Raw genomic sequence first — 14033 nt, 5'->3', positions numbered from 1 at the left:
GGACTTCAATTCTTTTTTTTTTTTTTTTTTTTTTTTTGAGACGGAGTCTCGCTCAGTTGCCCAGGCTGGAGTGCAGTGGCGCGATCTCGGCTCACTGCAAGCTCCGCCTCCCGGGTTCACGCCATTCTCCTGCCTCAGCCTCCGAAGTAGCTGGGACTACAGGCGCCCGCCACCACGCCCAGCTAATTTTTTGCATTTTTAGTAGAGACGGGGTTTCACCGTGTTAGCCAGGATGGTCTCGATCTCCTGACCTCGTGATTCGCCCGCCTCAGCCTCCCAAAGTGCTGGGATTACAGGCGTGAGCCACCGTGCCCGGCCGACTTCAATTCTTAAAAATATGTTGAGCTTGCTTTATAACCCAACATATGGTTATTTTGGCAAATGTTTCATGTATACTCGAAAAAATGTGTATTCTGATGTTGGGAATAGTATTTTATGTATGTCAATTAGATCATATTGGTTAGTCATGTTCAAATATTTTATATCCATTGATATAATCATTGATTTTTTAAAGGATATATGAAATAGGTATATTAAAATCTTTAACAATTACAGTGAATTTACCTATTTCTCCATTTTGTCCTCGACACTTTAGTTTTATATATATATATATATATATATTTAATTTTTAATTTAACTTAATTTGGAGACCGAGTTTCGCTCTTGTTGCCCAGGCTGGAGTGCAGTGGTGCGATCTCGGCTGACTGCAATCTCCACCTCCCAGGTTCTAGTGATTCTCCTGCCTCAGCCTCCCGAGTAGCTAGGATTACAGGCATGCGCCACCACGCCTGGCTAATTTTGTATTTTTAGTAGAAACGGGGTTTTTCCATGTTGGTCAGGCTGGTCTCAAACTCCTGACCTCAGGTGATCCACCTGCCTCGGCCTCCCAAAGTTCTGGGATTACAGGTGTGAGCCATCATGCCCGGCCCATTGTAAGGTTTTTATTCTTTGGCTAGTGTCATTTTGTTTTTTTGTTCGTTTTGTTTTTTTAACCAAAGATTCAGTTCCACCCTTTTAGAGGTTTTAGTTTAGCTCTTTAACTGCCTGCAGCTTCAAAGTCTGGCAAATGTCTAGAGGGGAAAGCTGGCCAAGTGTTTTGTGCTGGCTTCCTCTCTCCTGTGGGGTGTTGTCCTCCTAAGCTAATCTCAGATTCTACCTGCCTTTCCAGCTTCCTTCTTAGGTGTGCCTTCTGAGCCTTTTGAGTGATAGCTTGACATTTCTCTTTTTCCTCATCACCGAAATTCTGTCTTTCAAAGGTTTGAACTTAAGTTTCCCACCCCATGAAAGTTCAAAATCTGGCAAAAATTTGAGGGAGAGAACTGTTGTATATTTGACACAGTTCCTCTCTAGCAGGGTTTATCTTTTAAGCATGGCAAGACTGCAGATTTTACTTTGCCTTTCTAGACCAGCCCCCCAGTCTCCTTCATACCTTGGCATTCAGCAAATATCCAATGGGTATATTTCAGACATTAGATTCAAATCTGTCATTCCTGCAGCCATGGCCTTCAAAAGTCTCCCTGGCTTCTCTTTGTCCCATTTGGGTTCTTATGCCAAAACAGTGTCACTGTGACTAGAACTGGTAGATTGGCTAAGGAAGCAAATAGCCAGGGATTGTCAACTCATCTAGGAAGGCTCTCTTATTTCTGGAATTTTGGTTCTTCTAGTCTTTGTTGCTTCTGTAACAGTCCAATGTCTTTCAACATATGACTGTAACTTAACTGTTTTAGTGATGTGGCCTTTACTAAATCTTACCCAAAGTAGCCAGGCACAGTGGCTCAGACCTGTAATCCTAGCACATTGGGAGGCCGAGGGTATGTGGATCACCTGAGGTCAGGAGTTCAAGACCAGCCTGGTCAACATGGTGAAACCCCGTCTCTACAAAAAATCCCACAAAAATTAGCTGGGCATGGTGGCCACACCTGTAATCCCAGCTATTCAGGAGGTTGAGGCAGAAGAATCACTTGTACCTGGGAGGCAGAGGTTGCAGTGAGCCAAGATCGCACCACTGCACTCCAGCCTAGGCACCAGAGTGAAACTCTGTCTCAAAGAAAAAAAAAAAAAAAATCTTACCCAAAGTGAAAATCTCAACATTGGCTTGTACTCCACGCAATGTACTGTGACATTTTTCTACTCCATTAAAAACCAACTTTGCTTCACAAACCACTAAATCAAAGTCAAGATCTACTAATGGAACATAACCTACAGTTTGACCTAATAGAGCTCTGGGAAAAACCAAGGTGTCTGAAAGAGGCTCATCTAAGGAATACAAATTAAGTGAATCTTAAATCTTCTTAGTATTTAATATTATATGAATTTTTGAACTATAGAATTCTGCCTGTATGTTTTTCTTGAGGTCTTGACAGTCAGCTTCTGCAACCAGTCTAACTTCTAACTGAAATGTCTTGGTAAATTTAATTTTGTTCTACCCCCTTCTCTCCTGTCCTTTTCCTCAGTCAAAATTTCCTTTTTTATTATTTGTATTAATCATTAGAATTATAATAACCCCATGAATTATAAGCTTCCTACTATCTTGTCCCTAAAGATATGACAACTGCCTTCAAAGAAAAAAAACAAAAAAGAAAACATTCCTGTTTTCCAAAGCAACTTTTTTTTGAGACGGAGTCTCTGTCACCTAGGCTGGAGTGCAGTGGCGCAATCTTGGCTCACTGCAACCTCTACCTCCCGGGTTCAAATGATTCTCCTGCCTCAGCCTCCTGAGTAGCTGGCATTACAGGTGCACACCACCATGCCCGGCTAATTTTTATATTTTTAGTAGAGACGGGATTTCACCATGTTGGTCAGACTGGTCTTGAACTCCTGACCTCGTGATCTGCCTACCTTGGCCTCCCAAAGTGCAGGGATTACAGGCATGAGCCACTGCGCCCAGCACCAAAGCAACTTTCTTAAACTTTGGCTCCCCCTGCTCCATATTATTATCTCTTTTACCTCAAATAATAATACACCACCTCATTATCTGTTCATGGAAACATTTTTTAAAATTACCAAAGATCAAAAGAAGCATGTGTGAAAGCAAAATGTACACACTGCTCTGCCGTTATCAGAGCATTATCAACATGTACATTGTAGTCAGAAAATGTCTTGCACCCTGAGAAAAATAAGCAAACAAAAAGAGGGTCACTGTCATTCATTTTCCCAAAATAAAATAATGCTTAAGTTTTGTTTATGATTTACTAATTCCTTTAATAAAAGCCATTTTATTGCCAACTTTTGCAATGATAATAGATGAAAATCTGTGATGATCTTTGTGGCTATAACAATCATTTGAGAAAATTGCTGTCTTTTCTACCATGAATAGACAACTACAAACTTGATAATACTGGTAATTTTGTGGGATTTTTTTCATTTTTTTTTTAGTTTTTTTTTATTTGATAAGCCAGTCCTTTCAAAACTTGGAGTTGCTTGCAAACTTTCCTGGAAAGTAAACTTTCCCCCCTAAATCCTTTATTTCTTTGACAATTGTATAGATTCCTCTAAGATTTTGTGTATCCATCAACCAGGGCAAAGTCCACCACATTGTCCATGAAGAGCAACTTAAGGGCTATTTGAGGTATACGTTTTCCAGTCCTGAGGCAATAAGGTCTTAATCTAGTCGATGCAAGTTCTTTTTCTGGCTCTTCACATTTTGTTTCCTGGCCAAGTCTGCTTTCCACGCTGGTTTTCATTTGTAAACAGCCATTTATTTCTCCTTTGGTGGCAGCAATGTTGAAAATACACATTTTAATGGTCGATCTGTTCTTTGTGAGGCAACATGACAGGACATCTGATTGTACTTTGTTTTTGTCTTGAGGATTCTGTTATCTTCTGTCATCTAAGATACTTCTTTTCTTTGCATCTGGGTCTTAAGACATGAGTTTGGCCAAATTGATAGGTTGCACTAGTAGGTTGGAAAGTTGCTCGTATCACTCCCTACATCACTGATTTACTTTCTCTCTCGTCTTCTGACCATTGACGAAACTTGTTTTTCATTTTTGTATGCCACTATGAGTTCAAATCAATTAAGAAAAATATTTTTGTGGCCACTGGGATGTAGAGAAGCCCTTGGAGATCTGGAGCTGCTACCATCAACCAATGACTCATGCTTTTTGTACTTTTACTACATTTGATCCATCTGTGGCTAATGTTATAAATTAAGGCTGGTAGTTCTGTATATTGCTATTATTTTTTGAGATAGGGTCCTGCTCTGTCTCCTAGGTTGGAGTGCAGTGATATGATCATGGCTCACACAGCCTCCATCTCTGGGGCTCAAGCAATCCTCCCATCTCAGCCTCCCAAGTAGCTGAAACTACAGGCGTGCATCACTGTGCCTGGCTGATTTTTTAATTTTTGATAGAGATGAGGTCTCACTATGTTGCCAAAGCTGTTCTCAAACTCCTGAGCTCAAGCCATCCTCCCACCACAGCCTCCCAAAGGACTTGGATTACAGGCGTGAGCTACCCGCCCAGCCTGTGCACTAATTTTTAAAAAGCATTTTTTTCTCCTCAAAAAGGAAGGCATAGTATTTTGTAATAGTCCATTTGCAATTACACAGCTTTCTTTCTCCGAAGTCAATGTCCTGTCTCCCTCAGAAATATGTTGGAGATTGAACAGTCAGAAAAAACCATCATTTGAACACACTATTTAGGGATATCTAATTCCAACAGACAAATCTACCATGAAAAAGAACAAAATATGCACAATGAATAAATTTTGAAATTGTTTTTATGTAACTTTAGAGCAAAGGGTAGAAACTCTACAGAAGGTTTTGCTTGGTTTGTGTAACCATTCTACAAATGAGCCTGGATCTGTGATGGGATGGGAATGACTGCTGCTGGCTTGTCTGGAACATTATGACCTCTGCAAGAAATCTGAAAAGTTCTCAGTGCATAACATAACCTCTCTCCCTTATCAAGAGAAAAGAGTAAAGTATCCATCCTAGACACTGTAATTTGTATCCATCAGGCCCTACCTCCCAACACTGTTTCACTGGAGATTGTTTCCAACACAAGGTTTTTTTTTTTTTTTTTTTTTTGAGCCCAAGACTCACTCTGTTGTCCAGGCATGATCTCGGCTCACTGCACCCTCTGTCTCCTGGGTTCAAGCGATTCTCCTGCCTCAGCCTGACAAGTAGCTGGGACTACAGGTGCGTGCCACCACACCCAGGTAATTGCTAATTTTTTTTTTTTTTTTTTTTTTTAGTAGAGACGGGGTTTCACCATGTTGGAGGCCGGTCTCGAACTCCTGACCTCAAGTGATCCACCTGCCTTTGCCTTCCAAAGTGCTGGGATTATAGGTGTGAGCCACCACGGTCAGCCCCAACAAATGGCTTTCGAGTGACATATTGAAATCATAGCATGTGGCTAATGTTCTATTTTTTTTTTTTTTTTTTTTTTTGAGACGGAGTCTCGCTCTGTCGCCCAGGCTGGAGTGCAGTGGCCGGATCTCAGCTCACTGCAAGCTCTGCCTCCCGGGTTCACGCCAGTCTCCTGCCTCAGCCTCCCAAGTAGCTGGGACTACAGACGCCGCCACCACGCCCGGCTAGTTTTTTGTATTTTTTTAGTAGAGATGGGGTTTCACCGTGTTAGCCAGGATGGTCTCGATCTCCTGACCTCGTGATCCGCCCGTTTCGGCCTCCCAAAGTGCTGGGATTACAGGCTTGAGCCACCGTGCCCGGCTAATGTTCTATTTCTAACGGACATATAAGAAAAATTCTGGTGGGCACAGTGGCTCATGCCTGTAATCCCAGAGCTTTGGGAAGCTGAGATGGAAGGACTGCTTGAGTCCAGAGTTGAGACCAGCCTGGGCAGCAAAGTGAGACCCCGTCTCCTCAAAAAAAGCCAGGTGTGGTGGCATGCACCTATAGTCCCAGCTACCTGGGAGGCAGAGGCAGGAGGACTGCTTAAACCCAAGAGTTTGAGGTTGCAGTGAGCTTTGATTGCATCCACTCCACTCCAGCCTGGGTGACAGAACAAGACCCTGAAAAAAAAAAAAAGAAAGGCGAGGGGTAGGGTGGGGGGCGGGGCAGGAAGGAAAGGAAAGATTCCTTTCTTCTTTATCTCAAACTCTCAATAGGCTACCCTTCAATAAACTGGAATGAAATAATATTCTTTAAATGGTCTCATGTTCCAACTGACCTTTTAGGATTCAGGAAAAATATTAATAAAAATTATTAATATAACTTGTAAGTAATACAGTGTCAGGAAAATGCAAAAATAATAATCCTGTAGAAAATGACATTAAAAAGTACACAAACAGGCCGGGCGCGGTGGCTCAAGCCTGCAATCCCAGCACTTTCGGAGGCCAAGATGGGCAGATCACGAGGTCAGGAGATCGAGACCATGCTGGCTAACACGGTGAAACCCCGTCTCTACTAAAAAAAAACCAAAAAATTAGCCGGGCAAGGTGGCGGGCGCCTGTAGTCCCAGCTACTCGGGAGGCTGAGGCAGGAGAATGGCGTGAACCCATGAGGCGGAGCTTACAGTGAGCTGAGATCTGGCCACTGCACTCCAGCCTGGGCGACAGAGCGAGACTCCGTCTCAAAAAAAAAAAAAAAAAAAAAGTACACAAACAATGGTATACATGGTTAAATATTACACAAAAGTATCCCTTTACTTTTCATAGACATGTGGCTATTTGCATAGGTTCAAAAAAAACATGTTCTCCTTCCTACCAGGCAATAATTAACAAATCACTTTTGTAACCATGACCATGCCACACATCTCATTAAAGTAGATATGGCAAACCCATTATTAACCAAAGCAGTCCAAGCAACTTGGCTGAGGTAAATTGCCTGGTTCTTGGTTCCTGACTTCAGTATAGTATGTGGGCAGTATCTTACACATAAAGTAATGACAACCTCTTGGGCTTGAAAAAGCCTCCAGACAAAGTTAACTCCTATGTTGTGGTAACACATGGCCCTAGTTTTATTAACTAGGCTTATAAGAAGGTCTTTGTATATTAAACATAGCCTTTTATCACACTCACATAGTAAAACTAGTCATCAAATTAATGATACTAAATTAGAAAATCACTAAGCAAATTTATGGTCAAATCCATGCTTTAGGAGGAAATTTGGAGGCAAGACTGACACCTTAACCAGAGGCCATGATAGGTAAGCAATGCACATCACAGTTGGGTCAGAAAACAAAAAACAATACTGCAGTAAAGGATCAACACAGCAAGTCTTGATTGTGTAAACTTTTCACATTCCAAAGAAATGTTTGTCCTGTGCCCAGATTCAAGATAACCTTTAAGTCCTTGGACTATCCTGCCTGATATGAACGTTTTAATTTACCTGGGGGCCTTAGGCCATACCAGATAGTCTAAGCTAACAATGTGATTAATGGTGAGGTCCTTAGGCCATGTAGTATCAGCTCCAACTTTGGAGGGGCTGAAAACTGAAGGTCAGTCACATGGGCTATCAGCCATGCTATGCCTACGTGACCAACCCTCAAGAAAAAATCTGGACACTAAGGCTTGGTGGAGTTTCCCTGGTTAGCAATTCTCCAAGAATGTTGTCACACATTGTTGCTGAGAGAATTATGGGCTGTCTACATGACTTCATGGGCGAAGGACAACTGGAAGCTTGTGCCTGGTGTCCCCTGGACTTTGCCCTATGTGCCTTTTTTCAGTTGCTGATTTTAATCTATATTCTTTTGCTATAATATACCATAACCATAACTTAACAGCTTTTGTGAGTTCTGTGAGTCCCTCCAGTGAATCACTGATCCTGATGGTGGTCTTGGGGACCACTCAAGATAAAACACTGAGGTAAGGTTAACAACAAAAACAGTCACCACCCTGTCTAGTTCTCATTTCCCATGTAAATGAAACCTTGAGCCTTTCCTGTAAGTTACTGTCTAATAACTATATTCCTGGTCTTGGCAATGCTGATATCTAAGGATACATGATGACCTCTGATATGATGATTATTTGAGGAAACTGTTTTCCACCATGAAAAGAATAACTAAACTTGGTGACTTTGGCAGGAGAATCACTTGAACTCTGGAGGCAGAGGTTGCAGTGAACTGAGATCGCATCACTGCACTCCAGCCTTGGCAACAAGAGCGAAACTCTGTCTCAAAAAGAAAAAAAAAAAAAGAGAGAGAATCAAACTCTACTTTGTGGCATTACTTATGGGAACGCTCTGAGAATCAGAAATCACAGGCAAATATCCTACCCAAATACCAAAGGCACAGCCCTCTTTCGACTTGAGAGCCATTCTGTAAAAGAACACAGAACCCTGTTTGAAATTTTGGCTTAAGTGTCCACCATTTAAATCATTCCTTGAGAGAATCAAAGAATGTAATACTGATATAAATTTTTCTAAGTTTATCAAAAGAGAAGTTATATACATAAAATAGAATAAGTTTTTTTTAAAAATCAATTATTTTTGAGATTAAAGTAAAAGTAGATATCTTTAAAGTAACTTCTTTTTAACTCTGGTACTGAATTGCCCAGCTTTAAATTGGTAGTTTGGTTCATTTCCGGGAAAATGAAGGCAATAATGCTTTCTATGTTTTCAAGCATTTCGACAGTGCTATTCTCTCATATGTATTACATATTTTGGATAAGCTATCTCTGAAAATATTTTGCAAGATATTAAACATACTTTTGCTAGAAATTGTCAGTTCTAAAACCGTAAATGTTCCACAGAATTCTTGAGAGCGTTTTAAAATTTAATTTTGAGTGGGTTTCCTGTGCACCAAAATGGTTTACGTTTTAAAGAACACATTCGTAAAGTTAAAAGGACTTACAGTGATGAAGAGTGAAATACTTTCCAATTCAGCGAGATTCTGGACAACTGCCCTGTAAACATCAATCTTGTATTTCAGGCATGAAATGATTCACATTCTGTACTAGGTTCAGTAATAGGTTTTTCCAAGAAATACCAAAGGTCAATGTACATTTAACTTTAAGGCAAATTAACAACAACAACAACAACAACAAAATGCCTCTCAAGGTTTTTTAGAACCTATCCTAAAATTTACTTAATTATATTAAGCCGTCAAGTTGAAAAGTACATTATTTTACATTATTTTAGATATGATTGGAACGTCTGGCTCACTTTACAATCCTCTTTTCTTAAAGACTAAGATTTCTTTCTTTAATTGTTGAGGTTTAGTAATTTGTAGTGGTGAAGAAACTTTTACAAGTGGGTAGAATGCCATTATAATGGGATTATATTTGGTGGCCTTATTATTGCTCATTACCCTATAACACTTCTTCCTACCTTCTGATCATAGTCCAGAGCTGGAGAGTGGCTTTGCTGATATGGTTATAAGAAATCTGTTAAATAGGATATTAAAAGCCACAGAAATCCTCTCAGGAGTTACTTTATTTAATGAAGCTATCTTTCAGGTAAGATATTCATCTACTTACTCATTTTAAAATATTCAATCAGGTTGATTGCTTAGTAAGATGACATGTTTTTAAAGAGTACTACATTGGTGGTATTATCAGGTTTTTAATTTTTATGGTGCCACTGACTGTTGATGCTCAGAAAAATAAGGTTTGTCAAATGACAGATCTTTGCTCTCTTCAGATTGGAGACATGCAGATAGTTTTTCTCCCACAAATCTCACATCTTTATTGGTTGTAAAACTGTCTGAAGCACCCACAGAGCAAATTTCTTTCCTAATCATAAGACTCATGCTTGGTTAGATTTTACCCAGAGGTAGAATAATAAGGTCATTTTGTTAAGGGATTCATATTGAATATATTTATTTGCCCACATTAAAAAAGCAGTATTTCTCTAATGTAAGTTGGCTAGTGTTTGAAACTTGAATTATATAGACCAGGAAATGCAATAGTATTGATTAAAATGAGACTTGTTATCTGTAAAACACATGAAACAGATACACAATATTTCTGGGATAAACAATAGATTGGCACATCCATAACAGGGGACTTGGGAGTATTCCTATTTTAAATTGGCTATTCCACTTTTCACCACATCCTTCAAATTCATTCTCCCTGAATACTTATTAAGAGGCAACTTTTCCTTCCCCCCAAAACATTTAGGGTTACATTAAAAATGACAATCCAGTACTCACAAAGTTTCACAAAACATTAGCTACCTTAATTTTGTGTGATGCACTCTGATCTTTTTTTTTTTTTTTTTTTTTTTTTTGCTGATGAGAGTCTCACGCTGTCACCCAGGCTGGAGTGCAGTGGCACGATCTCAGCTCACTGCAACCTCCGCCTCCATGGTTCAAGCAATCCTCCGGCCTCAGCCTCCCAAGTACCCGGGATTATAGGCACATACCACCATGCCAGGCTAATTTTTGTATTTTTAGTACAGACGGGATTTCACCATGTTGCCCAGGGTGGTCTTGCACTCCTGAGGTCAGGCAATCTGCCCGCCTCGGCCTCCTAAAGTGTTGGATTTTACAGGTGTGAGCCATCGCACCTGGCCACATTCTGGTATTTTTAATGCTATTTTATATCATTTAAAAATGCTGGCCAGGCGCGGTGGCTCATGCCTGTAATCCCAGAACTTTGGGAGACCGAGGTGGGCAGATTGCCTGAGTTCAGGAGTTCATGATCAGCCTGGGCAACACGGTGAAACCCCATCTCTAATAATTAAATACAAAAAATTAGCCGGACATAGTGGTGCACGCCTGTAATCCCAGCCACTTGGGAGGCTGAGGCAGGAGAATTGCTTGAATCTGGGAGGCGGAGGTTGCAGTGAGATGAGATTGCACCATTGCACTCCAGCCTGGGCAAAGGAGCGAGACTCCAATTTCAAACAAAACAAAACAAAACAAAAAAACGGTAGTGACCTGCTAAATTGATTTGACAATCCACCAGTAGGATATGACTGTATATAGTACGAAAAACACTGACTGGATCCAACCAATGAGGCTGAAGTATGTAGAAATTGAGGGGCTTAAGTTCATAAGGAAAGTGAATGGCAATCCTTTGCATAATTCTGTGCAAGTCAATAGTTGGCCTCTAGAATATAACCTTTCTGTATAATTCTTATCGTTCTGTTTTAGTCTAAGTCATTATTGCTTGATTTTCCCCCATTTCTCCATTTACCTCATTGTTTCATACCCACTGTTTCCACTCATGCCTTTGAATTTGATTACAGACTGGCTATGGCCAGCATATGTTTGAAATTACTAAAGGAACTGGTATTTTCAATCAAGAAGCTTAATAAAGAGTGAAAATCCTAGACCAATACTGCTACCAAGCAAAAAATTTAAAAAGGTGAAGGTATATAAATCAAGATAGTTAGAAAACGAAGAAATTACAAACAGGCCAACTTCTAAAGCACTTTATCAGTAGATGAGAACAAATATTTAGTAGGCAAATATTTATTAAGCATCCACTATGTGGTAGTCATTATGCCTTTCATGTCACTTACTGTTTTCTTCCTTTTAAATATATATGTCTTTTTTTTTTTTTTTTTTGAGACGGAGTCTCGCTCTGTCGCCCAGGCTGGAGTGCAGTGGCCGGATCTCAGCTCACTGCAAGCTCCGCCTCCCGGGTTTACGCCATTCTCCTGCCTCAGCCTCCCGAGTAGCTGGGACTACAGGCGCCCGCCACCTTGCCCGGCTAAGTTTTTGTATTTTTTTTAGTAGAGACGGGGTTTCACCGTGTCAGCCAGGATGGTCTCGATCTCCTGACCTCGTGATCCGCCCGTCTCGGCCTCCCAAAGTGCTGGGATTACAGGCTTGAGCCACCGCGCCCAGCCTTAAATATATATGTCTTATCTCTCCTCCAGACTATAAGCAACTTGAAAACAGAATTCCATAGTAGCTAGTACAGTATTCTGAGATCAATAATTAGAGATCAATAAATACGTACTGATGAACAAGTTTTATTTATTGGATACCAATATCCAAATAAAGGACTCTTGGCTCTCAAACCTCTTCCTCTTAGCATAGTATCAAAGCAAGCACCATTCTGGTGCCCACTGTTGGTGGAACCACACCCTGCCCCTCCCCAAACAAACAATACTGGGCTATTCCTTTTTTTTTTTTTTTTGCTTTGAGGCAGAGTCTCACTCTGTTGCCCATGCTGCAGTGCAGTGGCACAATCTCGGCTCACTGCAACCTCCGCCTCCCAGGTTCAAGCAATTATTCTGCCTCAGCCTCCCGAGTAGCTGGACTGCATGCCACCACGCCCAGCTAATGTTTTTTGTATTTTCAGTAGAGACAGGGTTTCACTACGTTGGCCAGGCTGGTGTTGAACTCCTGACCTCAGGTGATCCGCCTGCCTCAGCCTCTCAAAGTGCTGGGATTTCAGGCACAAGCCACAGAGCTCGGCCCCAAATGGGAACTGGATCCATCTATATCAATAATGAGAACACTCCCAATAAACCTACCAGGAAAAAAGAAAATTCACCTAATTCCTTAAGAAAACAATCTACAGCAAAAGTAACAACAAACTCTGGCCCAGACATTATTTTAAGTCTTAAATTTATAATTTTTCTATGTCTAATTCTCCTTACATGAAAAAGAAAACAAAAAACGAATTGAAAGAGAAAGTTACATGAAAACAAGTAGATGGAATATGAAGAAAAAGGCTGAGGCATTGATAAGGTCTATTTAATTACCAATAACTAAATTTATTTTCAGATGAGTGACAGTCAATATTACTTTTATTTATCCTCATCTCACTTTAATTAAAAGGTACAATAGCACTAAAGAGTTTTTTAAAAATCTCACAGTTGCTATTATGCCTTAATGAGGGTTGTCTTGTCATATGTCGAGAGTCAGCTTGTACTTATCTAAACATCACCTACAATTAAATGTTCTCAGTAGGTAAAGCTTTAGTTACAGCTGAATAGAGTTCCAGGAAACCCCATTAGGAGTTTCACTATTTACTCTACACCAATAATGGCAGCTGTTGCATTTCTGTCCGCAATGCACACGCTTTCCATTGTGCATAACCAACTGGCCTCTTCCCCCCTTAGATTGATTTCTCACATTACAAGTAAAATTTTAATTTAATTTTTGATGTCTTATCATGGATTAAGAATACATATTTAGGCCGGGTGCGGTGGCTCATGCCTGTAATCCCAGCACTTTGGGAGGCTGAGGCGGGGAGATCACCTGAGGTCAGGAGATCGAGACCATCCTGGCTAACACGGTGAAACCCCGTCTCTACTAAAAATACAAAAATTAGCTGGGTGTAGTGGCAGGTGCCTGTAATCCCAGCTACTCAGGAGGCTGAGGCAGGAGAATCGCTTGAACCTGGGAGGCGGAGGTTGCAGTGAGCTGAGATCGTGCCACTACACTCCAGCCTGGGCGACACAGCGAGACTCCATCTCCACCAAAAAAAAAAAAAAAAAAGAAAGAAAGAAAGAAAAAAAGAGTATACATTTATAATTAAAATTATACTTTTAAAGTAAGACAGCTCTCACATCTACCTGCAGGTATAGGAAAAAAAAAAAAGAAAAAGAAAAACGAATAAAGTAAGAAAGCCACCAAAAAAACTACATTGTCTACATTATCCCAGCCAGTTAGCTTACTATGTACTAAGTATCTCCCACGTTAATCTTACATTGTTGAAAACTGAACATTTCCCTCTGACCCTCCTGTCTTTATCTACAACCTAATAAAAATAGCTGGGTTGCCAATGATCTACCCAAGTACAGCTTATTCAGGATTCCAACTCCCATTTCCAGTATCAGAATATAGTCACAATACCTGCTGCTTCAAACACTAGAACTTTCTGGCTTCAGTTTCATCAAAATTGAGACCTGCCTTGGCCAGAAAATTCCAATTCCATTATTTCAATTTCTAATTACATAAAAACCAAACAACTCTGTTTTTTACTTAAGTGAACAAAATCTGTGAAATCATACCAAGTTTCTGCTAGACAGAGCACAGCTGTGAGGTTGCTATAGCAACTCTTGTACACTGACCATAGACAGACTGCTCCACCCAGGAAAGAAATCTTTTGCTCCACCCCGAGGAGTCAAAGGCTCTGGCAAGCAGGCAGTCTGTGAGCTCAGTAGCTGTGATGAAGCAACAAGACACCATTCTTCATTGCCTCTCAATAATAAATTTCACCTCAACAAC

The 14033-nt window shown here is 40.5% G+C and overlaps 1 protein-coding gene across 1 annotated transcript in view; it reads right to left on the bottom strand.

Moving 5' to 3' along the window:
* The window catches only part of LOC112622375, a 183704-nt gene extending 169833 nt beyond the window's left edge, over window positions 1-13871 (bottom strand). The window contains exon 1 of the mRNA XM_025381939.1: window positions 13817-13871. The gene's annotated coding sequence lies outside the window, so the exon portion shown is untranslated. The remainder of the gene's footprint in view (window positions 1-13816) is intronic.
* Window positions 13872-14033: the final 162 nt, after the last annotated feature.

Source organism: Theropithecus gelada, chromosome 4 (genome assembly GCF_003255815.1).
Source record: "Theropithecus gelada isolate Dixy chromosome 4, Tgel_1.0, whole genome shotgun sequence".
NCBI lineage: Eukaryota > Metazoa > Chordata > Mammalia > Primates > Cercopithecidae > Theropithecus > Theropithecus gelada.
This window is presented reverse-complemented; position numbering and strand designations above follow the sequence as displayed.